Source organism: Phalacrocorax carbo, chromosome 22 (assembly GCF_963921805.1).
Source record: "Phalacrocorax carbo chromosome 22, bPhaCar2.1, whole genome shotgun sequence".
In the NCBI taxonomy this organism is placed as follows: domain Eukaryota; kingdom Metazoa; phylum Chordata; class Aves; order Suliformes; family Phalacrocoracidae; genus Phalacrocorax; species Phalacrocorax carbo.
This window is the reverse complement of record NC_087534.1, coordinates 7,791,517-7,815,917: the sequence shown is the minus strand read 5'-3', so window position 1 is coordinate 7,815,917 and position 24,401 is coordinate 7,791,517.

The window sequence follows — 24,401 nt, the reverse complement described above, 5'->3', positions numbered from 1 at the left end:
TTCTCTGGGCTGAACAAACCCAGGTCTCGGCCTTTCCTCACAAGGGAGATGCTCCAGGCCCCATATCACCTCCGTAGCTCTCCGCTGGACTTGCTCAGGGAGTTCCACATCCTTCTTAAACTGGGAGGCCCAAAACTGGACACAACACTCTAGATGTGGTGCAGGATACCACAGGCAAAAAAAGGCTGCGAGAAGGGAACAGTTCTAGGACTCCAACCTGCCTCCAACTCCTCTCTGTACAGAAAAATACATCCCTCAGGCACCTGGAAGATAATCCAGAAGTGCTGGTTACACCTGAGGTTGTGAATGAATAGTGTCATGAGCCAGTTCCTCAAGGAGCCAAGTTTCAAGGCTGACTCAAATACTTCATTGATCAAAATACTGCCTTGCCTGTACAATGTCTATCAGACCAGGCACGTGTAAATCACAGGCACGATAGGCCTTGCCAGATCGGATGGAGATGACAATGCCAAAGCAATTATAGTGGTCCAAAAAGGCCTGCAACAAGACAGCAAATAATCCTTCTGGTTTCCAGCACTCCTGGTTCTAGGGGAGTGGGTCAGGCAAAAGAGCCCAGGAGACCTGATGAAGACCTGATAGCCAGTGTCCCTGCTCCTCTCCATCAAGTCAAGGAGGGGCCACCTGAATACCCACCCAGCACCTGAATACTGGGCAGACCTTTTGGACACAACCATCCTGGGGCTCACGAGCCTGTGAGGGACTGAAATAGGTTTTGTTTGAAGATGAAGTCTTCTGGCACTGAGCTCTGCTCAGCACCTGTGGCTTTTGCACAGATCCAGAACACCCAGACATCCAGAGAGGCCATGCTTCGGCCTCCAATTAACTGTGCCTCAAAGCTGAACAATTCCTACTGCAGATGTGTAGCACTCACCAGATGTTTATATTAACAAAAAAAATCCCTGAAATGGACAATATTTTGTGTCAGCATTTCTAAAATGAAATGCTTCAATACTCCAGTTTGAAATGACACCATGTGAAACCTCTGGCTGGCAAATGAAATATTTTCTTTAATAGTTATAATTTCCTATATAATGGAAACAAATGAAACACTGTTTCTCAATGTCTCGTTAATTCCAGTGAAATTAAAAATGCATCAGATCCTCACCCAGCTCCACAAGAACACAGAACAGCAACTGATTTACTGACCTTGACCTTGGCAGGGCTATAAACTCCTTTAGTTAAGCCAAGCTGTGGCTCGGGGCAGAGCCATATTGAATTTGTTGGTTCATCAATCTTTGGTAGCCAAATATAATTTTTAATTTTAAAGAACTCATATAGGTAGACCTGATACTCCCCATAAATGCATAAAACATCAGAAAAATAAAAGTGTTTCATTTTGATAATTTCTAAAAGACACCTTTAGTCTCTTTGGAGACAAATTTATAAGTACTATTTATAAAACAGAGAGAGGTGATCCTCTACCCAGTCTGCTCACTCAGTGAAAATGTGGGAGATGTCAGCTTAAGCACCTTTTCTGCTTGCTTTAGAAGAGGGATTCGGCGTTATGACAGCTGTCTCTGGATGATGTGGTACCCGAGGAGAGTGAGGGTGCGCCGGGCAGTTGTGCCTCCAGCTCTCCCACGGGGCACTCACCTAGCAGAGGTGGCACCAGAAACCTAAATAATTTTTAATTGCTTTTCATTAAAGAGGGAGGAACAGAGGATGCAGGAGGGCAGAGCACCTTCCTGAGAGCCCTGCAGGTGTGAAATGCTTCTGAGCCTGGGGTCCCAGGTCTGAAGCAGAGGATGATCTCGCAGTGCAGGTGGATGCCCCAACATCCCAGCTGTGTGTCACTGTCCTCTTCTGCCCTCCCGAACCCAGGCTGTCATGTGAAAATTTCCTTTGCTTTTGTTATAAATAGGTTATAAAAAGGCTTCTGTTGGTGTATTATTTTGAGCAAGTGTTCTGTTTGAACTCCAGTTTCCACCACCCAGCCTGGATCATAGCACAAAGCGTGGCTTTCACCAAGCCTGGGGGTCTGTTGCTTGCATTGAGGAGCTATCGTCACTGTGCCAGGTACAGGCCTGGGTGCACACAGAGGGGGATCATACTGCAGTCCCCAGGTCAGATAGTTTACCCTAGGGCCACAGTCTGGAGTTACTCAGTTGTCCTCACACTGGCTCCTTTCCCAGTGATATCTAGTGCTGGTTCCTGGCCATCAGGCTGGAGGACCTCAGACCCTAGCTATATTTTTGGGAATATTTTGATTTTAGAGTAGGCAGTGGGAGGTGTGAGAGGAATAAGGACATACATATGGAAAGCCTTCAAGTTTTCCATCCATGTCGGCCACCTCCAGGTGAAAGCCAAGCCCAAATCTGTGTGGATTTTCTCTTCTTTGACTATTGGAGGAGAGAAGTTGACCAGGAACCACATCTGCAGGCCTTCCAAGTCCCCAGAGCTGGATTTGCAGTTACAGACACATATTTTGACCCAAGATATTAAAAGTTCTTCCCTGAAGTCAGATAATGCCCAGGTGAAACACTGATGGAGGAAGAGATGATGTTGAGAATGCTGATGATGTGATTAGGCTGTGCAAGTCTAATCGTAAAGCCAAAGGGGCAAATGAAGCTTGAACAACTTTTAAGTCAGCAGGCCTGCATTCTTACCTGCTTGACTTTGCAGCCTTGCTGTTCTCATCACAAACTTCAAGTTTTAATTTGGACAGAGTGAATCTGCGGTGAAGCGCAGACATAAGGCATGTAGGTCCCAAGGAAAGATTGAGCATGTGAAGGTGAGAAATTGTAAAGGTGCCCACTGACCCCAGGAACGATCCTGCCATGGGAGACTTTCCATTTACTGCCTGCCCAGATTTGTCTTGGCAAGTGCTCCTTGGAAATCCTACCATTGAAGTTGCTTCTGACTCGCAAGATGACTTATTAAGGGCATCAGCAAACTCCTTACACAGCCCCAGGGTAAAGCACAAGCAGCAATTCACTTCCTTGCACCTGGAAATCCCTCCAGTGTTCAGCAAACCTGCAGTTCAGCAGGACTGGATTTGATGCTGCTTTTGGGAGGGGCAGCCCAGGGGCACCTCTACATGATGGAAGCTTGTAGCTCTCTCTTTAATTGGAGGTGAATTTAATTTCAGTAATGAGCCTGGCACATTCCAGTTCCTGATTAGATTTGCACAGTGATTAACCCAGCAGATATTCACTTGGCAAGCTGCCCAGTCCATTCCAGTTGCAGTGGACTGAAACCAATTCTGCTGCTACTCTCACACTGGGAAGCAAGGTCACCTGGAGGTCATCGTGGCAAGGGCAATGTAGCAGGGATCATATGTATGCTGATTTTCTAAGGTTCTGCTTGGGAAGGGCCTGTCTAGCTCCTCCTGTCGGATCCCACCTAGACTGAGAAGACCCTGTGGTTCACAGTGTGCAAATTCTGGTGCTCCGCGAGACAGAAGCAGCTTCTTGGAGAAGTTTCCCAAAGAGCTAGCAGGGCTTGGCCGAGCCCCTAGGGATGCTGAGCACCTCTCAGAAAGTGCTGCTAAGCTATTCCATCTCCATGTCTTTAAGGCGTGCAAGAAACTTCCCATTGCTGCTGTTGTATTCTTTGCTCAAGTAACTGTGCCCTTGTCTGAAAATGGATGGAGCTGCGGGTGCCTCTGAGTACATTCATACACCTGTATTGACCTGAGCTCCTGGCCGTAGAGGAGAGCTGCGTGGGTAAAAGGGCATGGTGTCCCTGAGTTATACCAGCTGTTTCGCATGCAAAGGATCCCATCTCCAGGGCTGTCAGGAATACGTCCTCCACCCTCGCTAAATTCACTCACAGAAGAAAAATAAACCAGAAGATACTCTCAGATGTAAAATTCACCTCTGAGTTGGTCTGAGCTACCCATTGGTGTCCATGTGTCTCCTGAGGAGCTCCCACATGCTGCCCCAGAGAAGGACAGGCTGATGATGAGTGCCCTCTCTGTGATCACAGCCCCTGTCCCTCTTGGCCGGCAGGTCCAGCTTAGTCCCTTCTCATCTGGGGAGGTGGGACCATGTCATAGCACAAACTGAGAAGCACACAAAACATCAAAGGATTTCCTCTGTTGTAATTCCATTTACCAGTTGCTGGATGTCTCCATGACGATTATTGCCAGGGCAGAGAGTGAAAATGGCCATAAATGTGCTCTCAAATCAATTGCAAAAATCCATACTTGGCTCAGAGGAGACACAGGGTGATGACTGCTACTCCACCCTCCCCCACTCATGGCTTATAATTTTCTTATGCTTGCAAAAGACATTTTTTCTTCCCCTCAGGGACTGTCCGAAAGGAAAACAAGACAGGATCAAGAGATTACCATGTGCCATTCATATTAATAATTTGGCGCTGCTGGGATATTATAATATGGCCCAGATGCCTGGGAAGGTGTTTAATGTAAGCCAGAATGATTGACATCTCTCCATACAGGATCTGAAGGCTGTCAGATCTCAGGTTACTGAGTGCCCCACTTACTGACAAATATATATGCCAGCTAAGTAGGGCACAGATCTCCAGTTCACCCTGCCTGAGCTCAGACCATTCTCCTGGAGTCACTTTCAGACGAGCTCTGAGCTGCTGATGGCATCAGCAGAGGATATTGGCAATTCCTAAAACCAGTAATAGCCTAAAAGGTACAATTTCCTGTTGTGCAAATGAGGTTTACTTTGGAAAACAGGCACCTAGTCAAGCAAACTTCAGTAGCTCCCATTAATCCATGACCTTGGGCTGCAGGAACAGCAGGCGGACTTTGCCTCTTAGGAGGACCTTTTGGTGCACCAGCCGAGAGCCTTGGGAAGGGGCAGCAGGGGCGACAGCAGGCACAGGTCACGCCAGACTGCCTTCCTCTCCCCCGGCCACGGGGCTCATCGCAGTGCCTGAGCTTTGCTTTCATTTCAGGTTGCCATTGGAGCCGATCGCCTGTGGTTTCCACCACGGTGAGCTGCCCCGGGTGACTCAGGAGAGTGGCGGCAGGTGGAGGTGGCACGGTGGGAGGGGGGGCTGTACCCCCCACTGACCCGCAGATGCCAGGGGCAAGGGGGACCGGGAGGGACCAGCAGGACCAGAGCCACACCAGAAGCTTCTCTCGTGCACCGAGGCTGTGATGCTTTGGGAATATTTCTGCACCAGCGAAATATTCTGCAGCAGCAAAATGTTCTGCACCTGGGCATAGAAACATTTATGTTAGCATTAACTTGCTTTTCTCAGACTGTCTTATTTTGCCCTAGAAATAGCCCTGCGTTACAAAGGCCAAAATCTGTGAATTATATTGCCATAGGGATGCTTTTGCCTGCACCAGCAAAGCTTTTCCAGGCCTATCTGAGCACTTGCATAGCAGAAGCAGTGAATTAAACCAGCCATTCATGTGAAAAACCTCTGTTTCCTTTGAATCCAACCAGATATTTGGGAAAGAGAGGTCAAAATGGATTTGAGAGCCATGTTGTGAGGCTGAGCTCAGACATGATAAATTGACCAGGTGTTATTTGCTTTAATGATTGTTTCCGGGTTGAATTTGCCTTGCTGCAGCTCCCATTCAGTGGCTCCTGTTGTGTATTTTACTACTCGATTAGCAACCCACCGGCAATCAATTTGCCATTTATCCACTTACATTTGTTATGAGGTGTATCCTCTAACAAAGAAAATCTATCTCTTTATTAAAACAACTTGAGCAGTTGTAACACCACTGTACAACAGCTTTCCTGGGCCTTGGATCACTCTATAAAACCTTACCTGGAGACCTTCCATTTGGAGCCAGAGCCTGGTAAGACTTCCACGAATGGCATCAGAGTGAAAAATAGCTGATATTCTCCTTCTTGGAAGGCCAACATTGTGATGGTCTCTCCCATTTGTGCTCTTCCCTTACTGCTGCCAGCAGGCTGCAGTCCCACAAACCCCAGCTTCTAGTCATCTGCAGACTTGCTGAGGGCAAACTCACTCAGTCCCCTCACCCAGATCATTGATAAAGACATTAAACAAGGATGGCCCCAACACTGAGCCCTGGGGAACGCCGCTTTAATGGGCTCAGTCAGCATTAACCGGGACTGGCATCTTGGGGATAAAGAACAGGTGTCAGCCCAGACTCAGGGTCTCATGCTGGCCAAGGATTATTTTATTATAATTAATATTCTTATTTCTTATTATTGTTAATTACTGGCTGAAGCTCAGTGCTTTAGGGAACCTATAGTAATGCCTCCATCAGTGCTCCAGATGATCCTGCATACTTGGAAAGGCCTTGCTGGATTTCATCGGGTTTTGCAGATGACTGGCTACATGGCAACCAGAGGTGCATGGAAATATTACAGACACATAGGGAAATCTTCTTGCAGACTAATCCCCATGAAGTGTTTTGTTTGCATTCGTGACCTCTTTTATTCATGAATATTTGGTAGAAAAACACTTCCTTCCAAATAAGCTCTTGTGAAAAACAAATGTCCTAATTACTCGTGCAAATATTCTCATCTGAATGCTTATGCAAATATATTTACCCATGTGAGCTTGCATATCAAACTACCATGACTATGTATTTTCATGAGAAAACACATAAGGTGAAAAAAAACATTCTGAGTGTTTTCTGTTGGCTTAGTACAGGAGCAAAAGGTAAGCTGTGCATCTCCTTTGACTGTGACTAAAGCTAGGTTCAGAAGTATCAGGTTGAGAACATTGAACTAAATTACAAATACTGCATTCTAATATTATTAATTTCGCCCCCAAGAACAGGATTTCAAGGAAAGAAAAATGATTGTGCACATCTGGAGTAAAATCAGTGGGTAGTTTTACTTGGGAAAACAGGAGGATGATACTAGTTATTTACAGTGAAAAGCATCCCAAATCCATTTTGAGGAGCTAAAATCATGCATGGGGAACCTATGGAGTGATTGCAGTGACCTCCATATGTCTTTGCCATCACTTCTGCCCCGCTCTAATTCTAGGACCTGGGCAGCTCAGGTCCTTTCCCCCACAGCTTCCACAGAATCCCATCCCAGTGGCACAGGACACACAGCCCTGGTGGGTTGCCTGGAAATCCTGCCCCTGCACCCGCACTGCTGCAGTCAGGGGAAGTGTTTGGTGGAGAACAGCTCTCCTTCCAGACCCACAGAGAAGGTCCACAGAGCCAGAGACAGTCCTGGGTCCTCCAGTCCAGAGCCATGTGGGCTGTACAGGTTTCAAATTGATCCCAAGTGATATTATGTGGAAGTAGCAGACAAACTATTAAACACAGGGCCGGGAAGACCTGCTCACCCAGCAAGGCTAGTTGATCCCCACTGGAGCCACTGAGAAAGCGGGCCTGATCATGAGGTTGTTTTCCATTGTTTTAACAACCCACTGCTATGACATATTTTAATTTTGAATATTAATGGCACAAGTAGGACACTGCTCTGTCCCTCTAGACCCACACTCAGGTCCAGATGCTGCTCAGTCTTTCTCTGTCGTCATGGGCAGACCGCTTGAACTTCCCTCAGAATCAGGCTTTATGTCTGACAAATGGCCATTTTTCTGCTGTCTCACTAAGAAGTTATCAGGCAGGAGTTCCCTGCCACATGCCTGTGCAACACCCAGCACAACAGGGCTCCGTGGTGGTGCTTTCCAGTCACATTTTCCACAACAGCTTATAGTTTCTATTAGCTTGTTTAAATACAGCTGTTTTCCAACATCCCTAAAATTCACTTCTTAAATATAACAGCAATTTTGCTGTCAGAATACAGCAATGACTGAATTCAGTATTAATAAATGTCAGAGTAAATTATGATTTTGTGCACGTGTATCTATTTAAATGGTTGTATAACAGCAAAGAGCTAACAGGGACATGCCAGGAAATGCTCACAGTTGTTTTTAGCCAGATTTTGGTCCAGACTACGCAACTGTTATGAAGAAATAAATTTTTTCCTTGTATCAACTTGTTGACGTATCTGAAAAGCATTGTACCATGCTGACTCCAGCCAAATAGCCCTGGCTACCCTAACAGGGCCAAGTCCCACTAAACCACATCCCAAAGTGCCACATCTACATCTTTTAAATACCCCCAGGGATGGTGACTCAACCACTTCCCTGGGCAGCCTGTGCCAGTGCTTGACAACTGTTTTGGTGAAGAAATTTTCCCCAATATCCAACCTAAACCTCTCCTGGCACAGCTTGGGGCCAGTTCCTCTTGTCCTGTCACCGGTGACTTGGGAGCAGAGACCGACCCCCCCCCCTCACTCCAGCCCCTCTCAGGGGGCTGCAGAGAGCGAGAAGGGCTCCCCTCAGCCCCCTCTTCTCCAGGCTAAACCCCCCCAGCCCCCTCAGCCGCCCCCCAGCACACTTGTGCTCCAGACCCTGCCCCAGCCCTGCTGCCCTTCTCTGGACACGCTCCAGCCCCTCAAGGCCCTTCTCGTCCCGAGGGGCCCAAACCTGAGCCCAGCATTCGAGGTGGGGCCTCCCCAGGGCCAAGCACAGGGGCCCCATCCCTGCCCGGCCCCTGCTGGCCACACCAGTGCTGACACAAGCCCGGGGGCTGGTGGCCTCCTTGGCCACCCGGGCACTGCTGGCTCATGCCCAGCCGGCTGTCAGCCAGCACCCCCAGGGCCTTCTCCGCCGGGCACTTCCCAGCCCCTCTGCCCCAGGCCTGGGGCGCTGCCTGGGGTTGGTGTGACCCAAGGGCAGGGCCCGGCACTGGGCCTTGTTAAACCTCACACAACTGGCCTCGGCCCATGGATCCAGCCTGTCCAGGTGCCTCTGCAGAGCCCTCCTGCCCTCCAGCAGATCCACACTCCCGCCCAGCTTGGTGTCATCTGCAAACTCACTGAGGGTGCCCTCGATCCCCTCGCCCAGATCATTGATAAAGATATTGAACAGGACCGGCCCCAACACTGAGCCCTGGGGAACCCCACTCATGACCGGCCGCCAGCTGGATTTAACTCCGCTCACCACAACTCTCTGGGCTCGGCCACCAGACAGTTTTTACCCAGCCAAGAGCCCACCTGTCCAAGCCATGAGCCTCCAGCTTCTCTAGGAGGGTGCTGTGGAACACAGTGTCAAAGGCTTTGCTGAGCCTAGGGGTGGCATACCTGGGTTGGAAAAGGGATCAATAGATCAACTGAAGTGCATTTATACCAATGCATGCAGCATGGGCAAAAAACAGGAGAAGCTGGAAGCCATCATGCGTCAGGGAAGCTATGATGTGGTTGCCATCACAGAAACATGGTGGGATGACTCGCACAACTGGAGCATTGCAATGGATGGCTACAAGCTCTTTAGAAGGGACAGACAAGGAAGGAGAGGTGGAGGGGTAGCCTTGTATGTTAGAGAGTGTTTTGACTGTCTGAATCCAATGACGGTAATGATAAGGTTGAGTGCTTATGAGTAAGGGTCGGGGGAAGGCCAATAAGGGAGACATCCTGGTGGGAGTCTGTCATAGACCACCGAACCAGGATGTGAAGTACTCTACAAGCAGTTGGCTGAAGTCTCACAATCTCTAGCCCTAGTTCTCGTGGGAGACTTCAACTTACCAGATATCTGCTTGAAATACAACACAGCAGAGAGAAAGCAGTCTCGGAGGTTCCTGGAGTGTGTGGGAGATAACTTCTTGACGCAGCTGGATTTCACCCAGCCCTATAGACTTGTGTTTGTCTAGGTGGTGTAGCAGGTCACTAGCCATTTCCCTTTGCATTATTGGGGCTTTATTTTGCTCCTCATCCCTGTTTCCAAGCTCAGGGGGCTGGGTACCCAGAAAACAACTGGTCTTATATGTGTCCTGGTTTCAGCTGGGGTAGAGTTAAATCTCTTTGTAGTAGTAAGTATGGGGCTATGTTTTACTGGAAACAGTGGTGATAATGCAGAGATGTTTTAGTTATTGCTAATTAGCGCTTACACTGGTCAAGGACTTTTTCAGCTCCCCGTGCTCTGCAAGGTGCACAAGAAACTGGGAGGGGACACAGCCAGGACAGCTGAACCAAACTGACCAAAGGAATTTCCTGTACCGTATGACATCATGCTCAGTGTATAAAGCTGGGGAAAGAAGAAGGAAGGGGGGGACGTTGGGAGTTATGGCGTTAGTCTTCCCAAGTAACTGTTACGCGTGATGGAGCCCTGCTGTCCTGGGGATGGCTGAGCGCCTGCCTGCCCATGGGGAGGAGGGAATGGATTCATTGTTTTGCTTTGCTTCCACGCGCAGCTTTTGTTTTACCTATTAAACTGTATTTATCTCAACCCATGAGGTGCCTGACTTTCACTTCTCTGATCCTCTCCCCCGTCCCACCAGGGGGGAGTGAGCGAGCGGCTGCGTGGTGCCTGGCTGCTGCCTGGGGCTAAACTATGACAATATGGAACTGGATTGTCCAGCATACTGGACTTCCATGAAAAACTTCCTTTCCTATCCTGTTTCTGGTTTGGGTGGAAGATCAATAAGACTCATCATGTTTCCCAGCCTTGGAAGAATCTGCTGTCATTTTTTAACTTTCTCCCAGCACTTTTTATGTCTCCCCTTAGCACTTGGAAGTAACCACTGCACAACAGTTCCTCCCAAAATGAGCAGGTTCTTGGCTCTTATGCCAAAAACACACTCTGCTCCATGCTCATGTCAATGATAGGGCAGCTGGGCTCTTCCAGTAACAAGGAAGAAGGCAGGCCTAAAAATTTCAGAGGTTAACAGAGTTGAGAAAAACTTGGGGCAGTTTAGACCTTTTCTGACTGCAAGTAAAGAAGGCAGGGAAGGGAGGGTCGTGCATTCAGCTCCCAGCCTTGCAAGCCCTGCAGTTAGTTCATGCTCTACCTCAGATCCTGAGTTCAGTCCTGCCAAATGCCAGGACTTTGGATCAAATTTTGGCCCAGTGTCCCAGGTGAAGCAGAATTTTAGCTCTAATTTTAACAGGCTAAAGATTTTTTTCCTCTGCATGCTGGGTGACCTAATGTATATTAAAAAGTGGTAGATTAACTGTCTGTGTGAACATAACCACTTTGTATGAACAGAAAACAAAAATACATTAAAAAGAAATCCAGCAGAAGGTACTGGCCGGCCTTCCTGTGCTGTCTTCAGTTTTGCTCAAGTGAACTTCGAAAACCTATCTGAGTTTATTTCATTTTTTGTTTTGACATTATGGGTGTGTTTGTCTAAACATTTGTGGTAGCTGCTTAACAGGATCAAGCCAGTATTGGACTAGTCCAGATGCAGAGAAGATACCCTTTTCCAGCCAAACAATAGCAATAACAGTAATGCATAGGTATATAAATCCTCCTGTTCAACTCCATTTATCACCCAGATGTGCTCCCCACCCCCCCACCCTCAAGCCAGGCAGTTGCACTGTCGATATCTCTTTCTCTCTGCTGAAAGCCGGCCCCCACAGCACAACATGCAGAAAGCTTATGATCTCATGTAAGGGAATGGTTAAAGCTACTGCCTGTGCTGCTGAGGAAATGCAAGAGTTAGACACAGCTAAATCCACTTGCAGTTGCTCTTTGGGGCACGCTGACACACGAGATCCTGGGTGTTCCATCAAAGTAGAGTAAAACAGAGCAGAGCCAAGCTCAGCCACTGCAGTTTGCAACTCTAGTGCTCTAGGCAGGCTTTGTATGAGTTCCACAAAGCATGGGCTTCTCTCACTGGCCTCAACAGAGACCAAGACTTCACTGTATGCAATTAGATTAATGATGGTTAATTTTGAGCATTTTAAAATAATAATTAATAAAATGGTTCAAGTCTGGACTGATCCCTCAGTTGGTGCTGCAATGTTCTGGGTGCTGCGCAGGCAGTGCAAGTAGCTGCCTGCCCCCTGGTTGGAGGGTGGTCGGGGTCATGGAAACCATCAGTGTTCGTGATTCAAAACCATCCATGGGGAAACATGGTCCCTGGGAGATGGGATCAGCCAGAGCCCAGATCCTCCCAGGGTACAGAGGTCGCTGTCTGAGAACATCCTGAGCACAAGAATCAGAACGTCTCAGGGGACGGGTCCCACATGAAGCCATCATCCCATCAGCTGCACCAATTTACAGGGCTACATTAAATGTCCTGGGAGACTGGGTGCCTAACAAGACGGATTTGTGGCCAAATCTCATGCTTGAGAGAATCATGGGTTGAATGTAAAACCAACCATAAAAGACATAGGCTGGCAGGGACCTTTGGAAGTTATCTGGTCCAACCTTCTGCTCCAAGCAGGGCTGACTTCAAAGTTGGATCGGGTTGCTCAAGGTCTTGTCAAGTTTTGAAAACCTCCAAGGATGAAGACTCCACCACCTCTGCGCTCAGCCACTCTTGTGAAGAAGAATTCTTCCCTTAAGTCCACATGGGATTTCCTCAGTTGCAATCTGTGCCTCCTGCCTCCTGTTCTTTCATTTTCATGGCTCCCACATGTTCATCCGTATCTTTCTTACACTGGAGACCCTGACGTGGTCACAATACACCAGATATGGTCTCACAACAGCTCGAGAGGAGAATAATCATGCCTTGTCTTGCTGGCTACACTCTTGCTCATACAGCCTAGTCTGTGGTTGGACTTCAACACAGCATGGGCACACAGCTGGCCCATGTTCAGCTTGTTGGCCAGAATCCCCAGACCCTTCTCTGCAGAGCGGCTCCCCAGTCCCTCTGTCCCCAGCCTGCACCGGTGCAAGGGGTCGCTCTGCTCCAGGAATTCGTGGTTCTTGCTGAACTTCATGCAGCCGATGCCACAACCTCCTCTTGCCAACCCCTCCAGTTTGCCCATGTCTCTCCGAACAGCAGCCCAGGATATCAGCTGCTCCCCCGCAGCTTGGCACCATCCAGGCAATGACGGTGTTAAACAGTATCGCCTCCTCCTTCAGCAAGGGAAGGTGTTTGCCATAAGTTAGGTACTGAGTCTAACTCAGGTACTGTCTCTAACTCTTTTGCTGGCTGGTGGTTAAATGAGCGTTTCCCATTAATAATAGGCATTTTGTAACTTTTAAAGTATTTACTATAACTTCTGGATGAATTTCACTGGAAAGCAGGAAGAAATGGACAATTAACTGTTGTTGCAGTAATTTAACATATTGAATGTCTGTTTGATCTGTAACCTTTACTGGAGGAATACTGGTGGGTAGTCTTCTCTGTCTTCCAGATACTAATTTTCCTGAAACGTGCAAGAATTTAATAAGTTTTGGACCTTAATTTCAATTAATTGTCAATTTCAATTAATTTCATTTAATTGATCAATGTAATGTGATCAATGTTAGCCAAAAGCTTGCAGTGTTACTGTATGAAGAAAGACAAGAGGCAGAGATACAACACTACTGCATGAAATCATCTCCTTGGGACATCAGGGTTATAATTTCTTAAATATGAACATGAACTTGGCAAAAATAAGACAAACAAACAATTTGTGCTGCTGACTCTGTACTTTCTTTCTAAAAGTTTCAGCCCGACATTTTTCCCAGCTCAAGAACCAGGAGGTGTTGGAATCAGAGCCCTGACCACATATGCAGCATCACACAAAGAATTGTCTCCAAGCTCCCAGGAGTCACTGAGGTGCCATCCTCAGACTGCAGTCTTGTTCAGTCTGCTCAGACCTTCCTGCCTACTTGAAGTTGCTGGTTTTGGCTTTAAAAGAAAGAAACAGGCTGGAGTGCTTTGATTTTTCTCCTCTACGCTACAAATCACGTTATGCACTAAGTCATTTTTACAATACATCAGACTGGGGGGTATTTTCCAAATCCTATGATGAGAACGGCTGGAAAAAGCAAGCCAATGACCTCCCCAAAGACTGACTGAGGATAAAGCATGCACAAGAATTCGTTCACCACCCCTCAATGATAACACAGTGGTGACCAGAGCTCCCAGCAAGGCAGCTGTGGTCGAACAGTGACTCTTTAATGACGAGCATAAATTTAATTTTATTGCCAGGAATAATTGAGTGTTACAGCCCTCCACTCATTGCAGTGGATTTGAGCAAACATAACTGAAAGGGACATGTGGTTTTTCCCTTAGTGCTTCCTCTGCAGTTGCTGATTAACATCCCAGCTGCAGCATTCAAATGTTTCAATTTGAACGTTTCTGCTTAGCTGATGGGTGGAATTCAGGCCTTCTACAGCAGGACAGTGCATGTTGCAATCTGCACAAACTTTGGGAGGAGCATTTTCAAAACCACCTGGGGGACCGATGCTTGCCTTCCAGCTTCAAAGGTGACTCAGGCAACTCATGGCTTAAAGCTGCAGAGCAACCCTGGCTGGCCACGAAGGGCCATGGGGCCATGACAACAACAGTGTATTTAAAATGCACCTGTATAGAGTAGGAGGAACATCACTCAAGGTCAGAGAAATCACACCAGGGAGACAGGGGATAAGTGAGGGAGGACCAAGATATTCTGGAAGAGCTGGAAGTGTTTAATGAGTCATTGAACATGGCGAGCTATTCAGCACAACCTCCTCTTGGGGTACACAGTTCTGCCATGTCTCTCATTGCTTCTGAGCCAAGAGAATGATTTTGGACTGTTAACAAAGCATCCTTTGATACCTACAAAGACCATTAAGGGATGGATCAGTTTTGTGAGCAGCACATTGCTGCTTCAACAGGAATTTCTGCAGGTATTGTGCAGCATAGACTCCCCCTGCCAGTCACAGCAGTGCTGTGAAAATAAAATTGAGTCTTTTCTTGGATAAACCCTGGTGACAAGCAGGGGCAGAAAGGACCAACTACAAGCCAGGTATACCTCGATGTCTCTGTGACCCAGCAAAGGATGGCAGGGCAAGCAACTCCCCTTGCTGGGGCAGCCCCAGCATCTTCTCCATGCCTTCTCCAAAGCCAGCATTTGTAAATAAGCCTTGAGCTCTTTAGAGGTGATATTTTTCCTTCTGGGTCAGGAATTTGTCAGAAGCAAAATATTTACTAAAAAGAAGCAATGTATCTTTCAGTATCACTTGGAAATAAGCGACAACCACAGGAGGGTAAGTGCTACTTCTTTCCATTAGATATTGCAGGGGAGAAAAAGTCCTTAATGCAGCACATGGTTTTCCCTCAACTATATCTATTGCCACTGGACTAAAATATAGTTAAATTATGACATGCTTTGATGTACCCCTTTAAATGCGTCTTTTTGTCAGTTTTGTCCATTTCACAACACCTTTATTTTTCAGCTAATTCATAAAACTCCATGCTACAGGTGGGTTCATGTCTGATCTGTATCTCAGTGTTAGTTGAACCACTGAGCAGATCTGCATTCCTGACAAGGGAGTGTAATTTCCACTGCTCGCTGAGATAAGAACAGACATGAGAAGCTCCCTGTGTAAAAAGAAACAGGAAGGCCAGGAGTTTGAAGTGGAACACACAGAAATAAAAACTACACATCTTCCTGAAAACCAAACTCTATCATCCTCATCTTCATTTTCCTTTAAAAAAATCAAAACCATGACTGGGCAAGCACCAGTAAATGTAAAGCAATACTGTCTAATAATGGCAAGCCAACAGCAGAATCTAGAAAAAGCTACCTTCTGCAGACATTTCCATCTATTAAAGTTTGAAAAATTAAATTTGTAAAATGAAATTCTGGAAGTCTGAAAAGCTTGGTAAATGAAGAAAAGCAGATGACGTTCCAGAACATTCAAAACCAAATGGTAACTTTTTTGTGTTTTGCAGTGCCTATGCAGTGGGTGAGATAAAGCCAATATTCATTCCTATTTTCCAATAATTACTAGATAGAACTTCTCCAAAAGCAACGTTCGCATCACCCGTTGCAAGTAATGTTGTATTTCAAAGCTGAGGACATTTTCCTGTAGTTCACATCCTAAATTTTCCAACACACATTGTACCATTTCGTTGCTGTCTTGCACATAAGCAGCAGATGATGGATAATTTTTTCTTTCAATTATGCCATAACAGACATTTTCAAATATTTTGATATTTCCACAGTTTGAGGAATTATTTGTTACAGGTAAAAAATATAGCCTTTTTAATGAGATCATAATTTTCTCAATTAAAAAAAAGTTAATACATTGCTGAGCACAATATGCTGCTCCTTTATATGCTAGATGCAAAGACATTTAATTCCATAACTCTGCTGACAAACGCATCCATGTGCCTCTCGCTGTCTGACTTGAGGTAGCCTGTCGAGTTATGGCTATATAAATGCAGGGTTGATCCCCCGTGCTGCGGCATTGCTGTGAGTCATACTGCCGTGGACAACCACGCCGAGGCCACCTGTGGCCCTGCAGTGCGAAGAGAAGGGGAGAGAAGAAGCGCCATCGCCGTGTTTAAAGAAGGTGCAGGCTGTTTCTTGGGTGGGATTTGCTGTCCTGACAGCTACGGAAAGGTGGGGAGGGTATGTGGGGACTCGAGTGCCCCAGCAGCCCCCAGCTCTCCCTGCCACCCCCCACTTGGCTCCTGCTGCCCATGGGCAGCCCCACAGCTGTGTGACTGATGGGAAAACCACCAAGCTGTGGGAGGACTGGTCAGGAGCAGCGCTGGTTCTTCCCCACCTCCATCTCCTTCTTCCCCTTGGTGGCAAAACCTACCTGATGAAAACAAGCTGCAGACGCTTCTTAAAGAAACAGTTCTCATGTGAGGTGTCTTCCTGGCTGCCCGGAGCCTTTCCAACCACAAAACTCAAGTGACAAATAATGTCCCCTCTGGCAGGACCTGCCTGGCCAGTGACTTACCAGTAATAGTGAACCCATGTCCTTGACTTCAAAACAGTGATTCCGGTACCAAGATACAAAATTTGCCCATTTCCTGAAGCAATAGATCTGTGCGTCCATGGCACGGGAGAGCAGAGGAGTGAAGTGAAAGCTGGAACAGAAATTGAAAGCAATCTTTTCTTAAAGCGGCGTCCCAGGAAGGGGTGAGGCACCATGTTGGCTGAGGAGCTGAGCTGGGGTCTGCGTGCCATGCAGCCGAGACACCAGGCCCGTCCAGTTATGCACCGAGCAACACTGAGCGCGGCCATGCGACTGCCCAGGTGGGTCAGCTGGGACTCAGCCCCGAGCAGGGCGAGCGTGAGGATGGTAGATGAGGTCAGCTGAGAGCCCAGGTCATCAGGCAAGCTCATAGTGATGATGCAGCTCCAAGGTCGAGTCAGGAGGTTAGTTCTCAGGCTGGGGTTTGGCTTAGCAGGGTCCGTGGACAGGCATGGCCATGACTCAGCTGTGTTATGATGTTATGTGTTATGATTCAGGCTGGGGACAAGTGTGAGAGCCCCAGCTTAAAGGCAGCTCCCAAGGAAAGGGGTTCAGCCATCGCTGAAGCCTCTAGCTTTCTTCCCAACAGCTTTCTTCAAGGTCACCGTCTCTGCTTTTGCCCAAGCAGCCAAACCCCCAGGAATGGAGGATGTTCAAGGCATTGACCCTTTGCTCCTCCATGATCCGTGATGCTCTGGCCACATGTGCTGCTCCCAGCACCTCCTTTTTGCAGTGGGACCCCATGCCTGATCCACTTCAGGATGACACAACTGGGTGCACAAATCTCCACATATCACTGGAGCCTGGGTCCCAGCGCGAGGGCATGTGATGGGGCAGCCAAGAGCCTGTGTCCTCTCCAGCAGTAACAGTCCCTGTGATTAACTGGAGAAGTCAGACAGAGCCACAGGTTCTCCAAAGGAAAGCTGGCAGCTGAATTGGCTTCTACGCCAATGCTTCTGAATTGAAAGTCCTTAAAGTTTTTAATCTTGAAGTAGCAAAAGTGTTGCAAAAAGGAGAACAGCTTAACTTGTCTGGAAACCAAACAGCAGCAAAGACAGGCAGAGGGGAGGGCAGATCCTTAATTCTACCATCTGGCAGCACTACGCACTGAGCAAACGGGGAAGTGGCAAGAGATTTCCAGGCAATCAATTGCTGCCAAATCCTTCCCCTCGGTACCCCTGGCTACCACCAAGGCTCCAGTGTTGACTCCAGCAATGCTTTCACTTAGGTGTTCAAGGCTTGATTTTTTGTTGCTGTAAATCATGGCTCTTCCACTGGTGGAAATGTGCTAGCGTGGATGTGGTGGCAGAGAATATGAGTGTTAGAGACAACAGCCATCCTGGGAATTGGGTCCTACGAGCCCTGTGACGCCAACAGGGAATTACTCACCTTCTTGTGCTGGAGTATCTGGGTCTGAGTGTCTGAACGGTTACACATTTTAGTTAAGGCTTCTGTGTCTTTTAGGTGCTTTTCAAAATGTTAACATGTGCTCCGCACACTTTAGTTCCCATTGTTTTCCCTTCAGCAAATTGATTCAGCCTCCTGTTTTTAATTGAAATCCATTGTCCATTTATTAAAGGATTTGCTGTGAATTTCTCATTCAGAGATTTCTGAAAGCCCAGGTCTTTGGCAGAGAAATGCAAGGAAATCTTACAATACATGGGGAAAAACTGTGATCTCCCCATTTTCCATCAACACAGTTGTCACTCATTTTCCATCTTGCACACAGGTCTGGGACAAATGACAGTGCCAAAAGGCAGGGACAGGATCCAGGTTGGGGGCAGGAACGCCTGGCTCCAGCACCATCACTGTGAAACCATGGAGGTACTTATTCATGCCTTGAAACACAATGGTTGGAAAAGGAATGGAAGATTAAGTGGATATTTGAAAAGAAAAACCTACAAGGGGAAGACAAGAATAAAAAACAAGTGTTTACAAGAAGCTGTGTGCACACAAAAATTTGGAGGGTGTTGTCACACCCCATAGTCACTTCACAGGGAGTCAGCGTGTCCAGGGCCCCGTCGAAATAATAGAAAATCCACTCTGTTGTGGGTTGTCCTGGGCAGCTGAGCCCCCTCGAGCCGCTCACTCACCCCCCAGGAGACTGGGGCAGAGCACTGGAAGAGTAAAAGTGAGAAAACTCGTGGGCTGAGATAAAGGCAGTTCGACAGGAAAAGCAAAAGCCGCGCACGCAGAGCAAGCCAAGGCGTCCCTTCACCCCTCCCCACAGGCAGGCGGGGCTCAGCCATCCCCAGGGCAGCAGGGCTCCATCCCGCCTAACGGTGCCTGGGGCAGGGAAACGCCATCCCTGCCAGCGTCCCCCCTTCCTCCTCCTCCCCGGCTCCGTGTGCTGGGCATGAGGCCGTGTGCTGTGGGACAGCCCTGGGTCGGTTGGGGTCACTGTCCCGGCCGTGTCCCCTCCCAGCTCCTTGTGCCCCCCCAGCCTGGTGCTGGCCAGGCACCATGAGAATCAGAGAAGACCCTGACACTGCGCAAGCCCAGCTCAGCAATAGCTAAAACACGGGTGTGTTATCAACACTGTTTTGGTCACAAATCCAAAACACAGCACCGTACAAGCTACTACCACGAAGTTTAGCTCTACCCCAGCCAAACACAGTATGCGTACCCTGGGATGACTGTTTTGGCCAGTGTGGGAGAGAGGACAAGAAGCTTCTTTGTGTGCTTGTGTGTGCATTAATGGGAGCATTTTCACAAAGGTCAGCCCTATGGTGAAGCAAACGCTCTGCTTGTCTTGTTCCGTCACTGGAAGAGGGAGTCTGGGCCAGGCAGAGAAACTGTTACCCCGTCCCATGAGGGACGTGCAGAGTGGTCAGTGCAATGAGACACTCCACATGAGCCCCGTGCCCGCTGACGTCTACAGGTGTGGTTTTCAGTGGGTTTCTGTTGTCAGTGTGGCCAGATGTGTGTCCACATCTGCATGCAGCAGCCACCTGAGAGCACAGGCCATGATGCCCACAGAGCTCTACCACTTTGTGATGGCTGAGCTCTGGTTGGCAGCACCTCGTACTGCAGTCATGACATTTTGCATGCTCAGAAAGGCTCACACACCTACTGTGCCATGGTCTTGGCTCTCTGTCTTGCAGTGTTGTCCTGTGAAGACTTTCAGACCTCCAAGAAGGTCTGGAGTTCTTAACTGGGGATTAGCATCAGAGCTTTGCACCTGAAGTCCTTGAAGCAGAAGAGTCCTCCAGCATCTACAGACGCTGCTGGCTCTGGCATACCATCACACATGACTTTGGCCTCCCAAGGGGAAGGTAGCATCTTAGAAATGAAAGGGTTCATTTCGGTTTGTCACAGGTGGGCAGATCTCCTCAAACAAGCCCACCGAGGTGCTGGCTTTCTGGAAGGGAACCTGCTGGGTGGCACAGAACCTCTCCATGTGGAGCTTTACATATACAGAGCATACAGATGTCCCCCTGAAGGTACCTGCTCCCCAGTCTTGATAGTTTGCTTAGTCAGATAACCTTCATGAGCATCCTGTCCTCGCTCTGATGTGTGGATGTTCTTTGGAAACGCTGTGTCCCGCAGAGGCCTGGAGGGTTTATCATCAACTTGTCAACGCACGATTTGATCATGCTGTAGATGTGCCCTTTGCAAACAGACCAGGGAGAAAGAGCTGACTCACCTCCCATTCACACGCATCCAAATGCCAAAATGTCTATGAAGCAACTCCAGAGCTGTCTATTAGATAAATATTTTGGTGGGAGCAAAACTAAAGTGTAGGTGGATTTGTCCCACCCAACTAATGATGACGTAGTTTGGAGTTTGGGTCCTTTCCACAGCCTGTAAGGAGAGAGGGGCACTATCCCTGCTGCAGGATGGACCAGCAATGATCAGAGGTGGTGCCATCCCACCCTGTGCTGCTGTCTTCAGAGGCTGGTCACAAGATCAGGGTGGAGAGCACGAAAAACTCCCTGAGCAGCTCTCACACTCCCCTTCCTCTGCCAGGGCAGTTGTAAGCCCCTTGAAGGAACAGCACAGGGTGGACTTCAAAACTGAGTCATTATGAGCTGGTAGGGAAGAAGATGAAGTCTATACCATGCCAAAAATATCAGTGTTGCAGCAGCACCTCCTCCGCAAACATCACGAGAAAGTGAGACATTTTTACACCTTCCACGTAAGAGCATTTTGTACCCATTGGCCCCTCCAGAAGTTGTTTCTACCTGGCTGTGCTCTGGGGGGATGAGTCAGGCTGCGGGGATGTCTCGGAGGTGGGGCTGGCGCTCCCTGGGTCGGCTCCGCACAGCACCAGCACCACTGGCCATGGGTCCCTGTGCACCTTCCCGGCAGCTTTGGGTGGCAGAACCAGCATGGAGGTGGGCAGCCACAGCCCTGCATGGTCTCAGACTGGCGTGGGTAGCTGTGGAAAGCAGACCCATGGCATCTCAGACCCTCTCAACCTGAAAGGGTTAATAGGGGCTCTTCAAGCATTGGGGAAGCAGCACTCACCCCTAGGGTGTCTGATGTGCCCAGTGGAGGCCTGGGCTCACCTGCCAGGCAGAAGCCAGCTGAACAGCAGGGCTGGTTCAGACTAACAGCCCTGCCTCCTTGTCCTTCTCAGCAGCTCCAGCCTCCAGAGGAAGGACCAAAAGCTGCCAGTAGCACCAACTGCTTGCTCAGACACATCTCAGGTTAGGAACAAACCAATCGCCTGCTGCAGTGGCAGGGGAGTCCCAGTAACTGTGAGGAGAGAAAATTTCCCAAGATGAAGACAGCACAGCTCAGCGATGAAGATGTAGTCTGACAAGGACATGGAGATGTTCTCCAAGGCTTGAACAGCCTTTTCATTTCCACTGCTGCATCTGCAGACGTGCTTCCAGCTCACCTTTCCGATGACTCTGCTCTGCAGACACAGCTTCTTCAAGGCTTTTTGAAGAGCTTGAACTTCTTGTCCAGGAAAAGCCTCCACTGTGTAGGCATGTCATTGGAAGCATCCTCGACAGTACCACTAGAAGTGGTCTGTAGGTGTACAGAGGAAAATACTGATACACTGAATTTAGCAGCCTTTCCAGGACACCTCTGCCAGGGACATATTCAGGAACATCAGAGCAATCCCGGGCTGGAACAGAAGGCAGCAATGCCTGTGCCATAAGCCAGGGCTCAGAGTGGGAGCAGCCTACATGGCCCACGGGAGAAAGCATGCCCCATCCAAGCAAATGGGCGTTCTGATGGATCCAAAACCACAAAGGTGATGGTCCCCACCCTGGAAGCACAGGAGGATGTTTTTAATGACTTGGGTAGGCTTTCCTTTACGATGACCTGTGACCCGAGATATGTGATACACAGTTTGGCCTCCCGCACTACACCAGTACTACAACCTGCAGTATTTTCTTCGTTGCCTTTGTGTACTGACATTGCTGAGAATGGGCACAAAACACCACGATGAAGGCACTCGCTGTCCTTGGTGACCTCTGAGCAGGTCTCTGGGAGAGATGTAGCTGAATGGCTCTTGGGAGGAGCAAAAAGAGTCAAGGGTATAACAGTCGCTTAAGCCTTTTTAAGCCTCCATTGTGAATTGCTGCCAGTAGTCTTAGGCTTAGATCCCAGGCAAGCAGGTTGACACAAATGACAGCCTATTTTGCAGAACATAAATGATGCAAAAGCAAAGCCTGAGAACCAGTACACAGTGCCAGGTTTCCAGCAACTGTACACCAGTGAATCATGCTTGGTTTCTATTACCGTTAGATGTGGCCCACAATTCTGATGTTACGGAAGAGAATATAAAATAAACAGAAAGAAAACAAGATCCAAAATAAATGAGGTGAGAAGTGAATGTGAGTACGTGCAAGCAGATAGAGCAACCTTTGCTTTTCACGTAACATGTGATATGCAAAAAAGTCTAAGAAGGGCAGTGGCTGGTAGGGGGCCTATTAACCAAATAATTAAAATAGAAGCAAAAACGGAAGAAAGAGAACAATAGAAAGTTTTGAGAGACAAGGACACTGAATAACAGCAGAGAAAGGGCACTTTCTTCAAACGCTACCAAAAGGTGGTTCACTCCTGAAGGGCAAACACAGGCCCCCAGGTCTGATGAGTCTCTGCATCAAAATGTACCATCAGATGAATTTAGAGAGGAACTGCAGGTGAGCTGGATTAATCTAAGAGCTTCTGCAGTGAGAAAACAACGCGAATATTAAACCTAAGGAGCACCAGGAAAATGTGAGCCCCCAGCTGAGTCAGGTTATTTCTCTTCAGGCACTTGTTGCCTTGCTTATAACCTGCATCCCGATGATATCTGAAATCAGGAAGAAGAGAGAAGCTGGGACCATACAAGTCACGGCATGTGCAGGAAGGGTCAGACCCCAAGGGCACCATCCTCAATGACAGCATAGCTTTGCACTTGGGTGAGGTGGCACATTATCGCTTCCTTCACCCCAAAACAGACTTCACAGTGAAGATGCCCTTCCTGAGAGTCACCCTACTGTCCCTCTCCCTAGATTCACCCATCAGCCAGAGTTAGAGGAACTGGCTTTTTTTCTCCTTTGTCTTGCTCTTGTTTAGTGAAGCGAACATTAATTTCACTCACACCAGCTCAATATAAATGTGGTTCCACCATCCTTAATGGGATGGGTGTAGATTTACAGCATGGCAAAAGGTGGTTCTTTCCTTAATTAGTGTTTTTCCTCTCTCTATGTCCAAATGTCTCTCACTGGTTAAGGAAGAAGAGAAAATTCTTGTCATTCCAGCCAGACAACATGAATGCAAACTTCAGCCCCCTCTGGTTTCCTCATTTTCAACCAGTGCTGGAGGAGAGGACCTCTGTGCAGACCTCTGCCTGTGCTCGGAGAACATGCCAGCCCTGCCTGTTTGAGCAGACTGAGCATGGGTTAGCTGCAGACTGGCAGTCCATTAATTGCATTTGCAAGGGACTCAGTCTTGGAGAAAATACCCTGCCGCTCCCTTGCGGCACAAGCGTGGGAGCAGCAGTGCTCTGACCATGGCTCCACAGCTCTCCTACAGAGCCGGCTTGTGTCCACCCTGTCCAGAGCACAGCAAATGGACCTCGCACAAGGCCTGCCTACAGACAGATGTGTAGACCTGCCTCGTCTGCCTGCATGAATCAGTCCATTGGGGAATGCAGAGCCGAGTGAAGATGGTGAATCAGTGAAGATCAACACTGGAGATTCATGTTATTTCTGCACTGCACATCAATGCCCTGGATGCAGCTGAGGCACAGCAGGTCCCAGGACAACGTGAGCCACCATGGTGACATGGTAGCCCATGTTAGCTGGCCCTGTGGGTAGGCAGCACTGTGTGGGAGCACCTCACCTCTTGCACACCTGCGTGCCATGCCTGGCACCGACCCGTGGCGGGGGGAAAGCCTGCAGTGAGCTCAAACCAAGCTCCCAGCTCACCCAGTTTGCTCCATCCCCCACGATGCTCTGACAGCATCTCTCCTCCCTCTCCCCACTCCCCTCACCCCGCTTGGAGGAGCACGTTTCTACATATCGCTTTGTAGTAATTAGCGCATTGGTGGGGCTGGGAGTGCAGAGCAGGGAAGTGGAACAGGAGGAGAAGCTAACGAGGTCAGAAGACAGCATGTGGCATCCCCGCGAGGAGAGGGAAGAGGATTCAGAACCTGCTGCAATCAAAGAAGCACCTGCCCGGCATGAATCCCTGGGGCCAGGAGAGCGAAAGCAGAGGGAGAGGATTTCTTGCTGTAGCATACGGCGGCAAGTCTTTCTCTCCCGTTTGTTTCAGAGACTAATTAGGTCAGTGTTGCCCTTGTAGATTCAGCCTGGAAACCTGAGGTCTGCCTGCTCCAGATCGCAAGGTCCTGGCAGACGGGGAGAGAG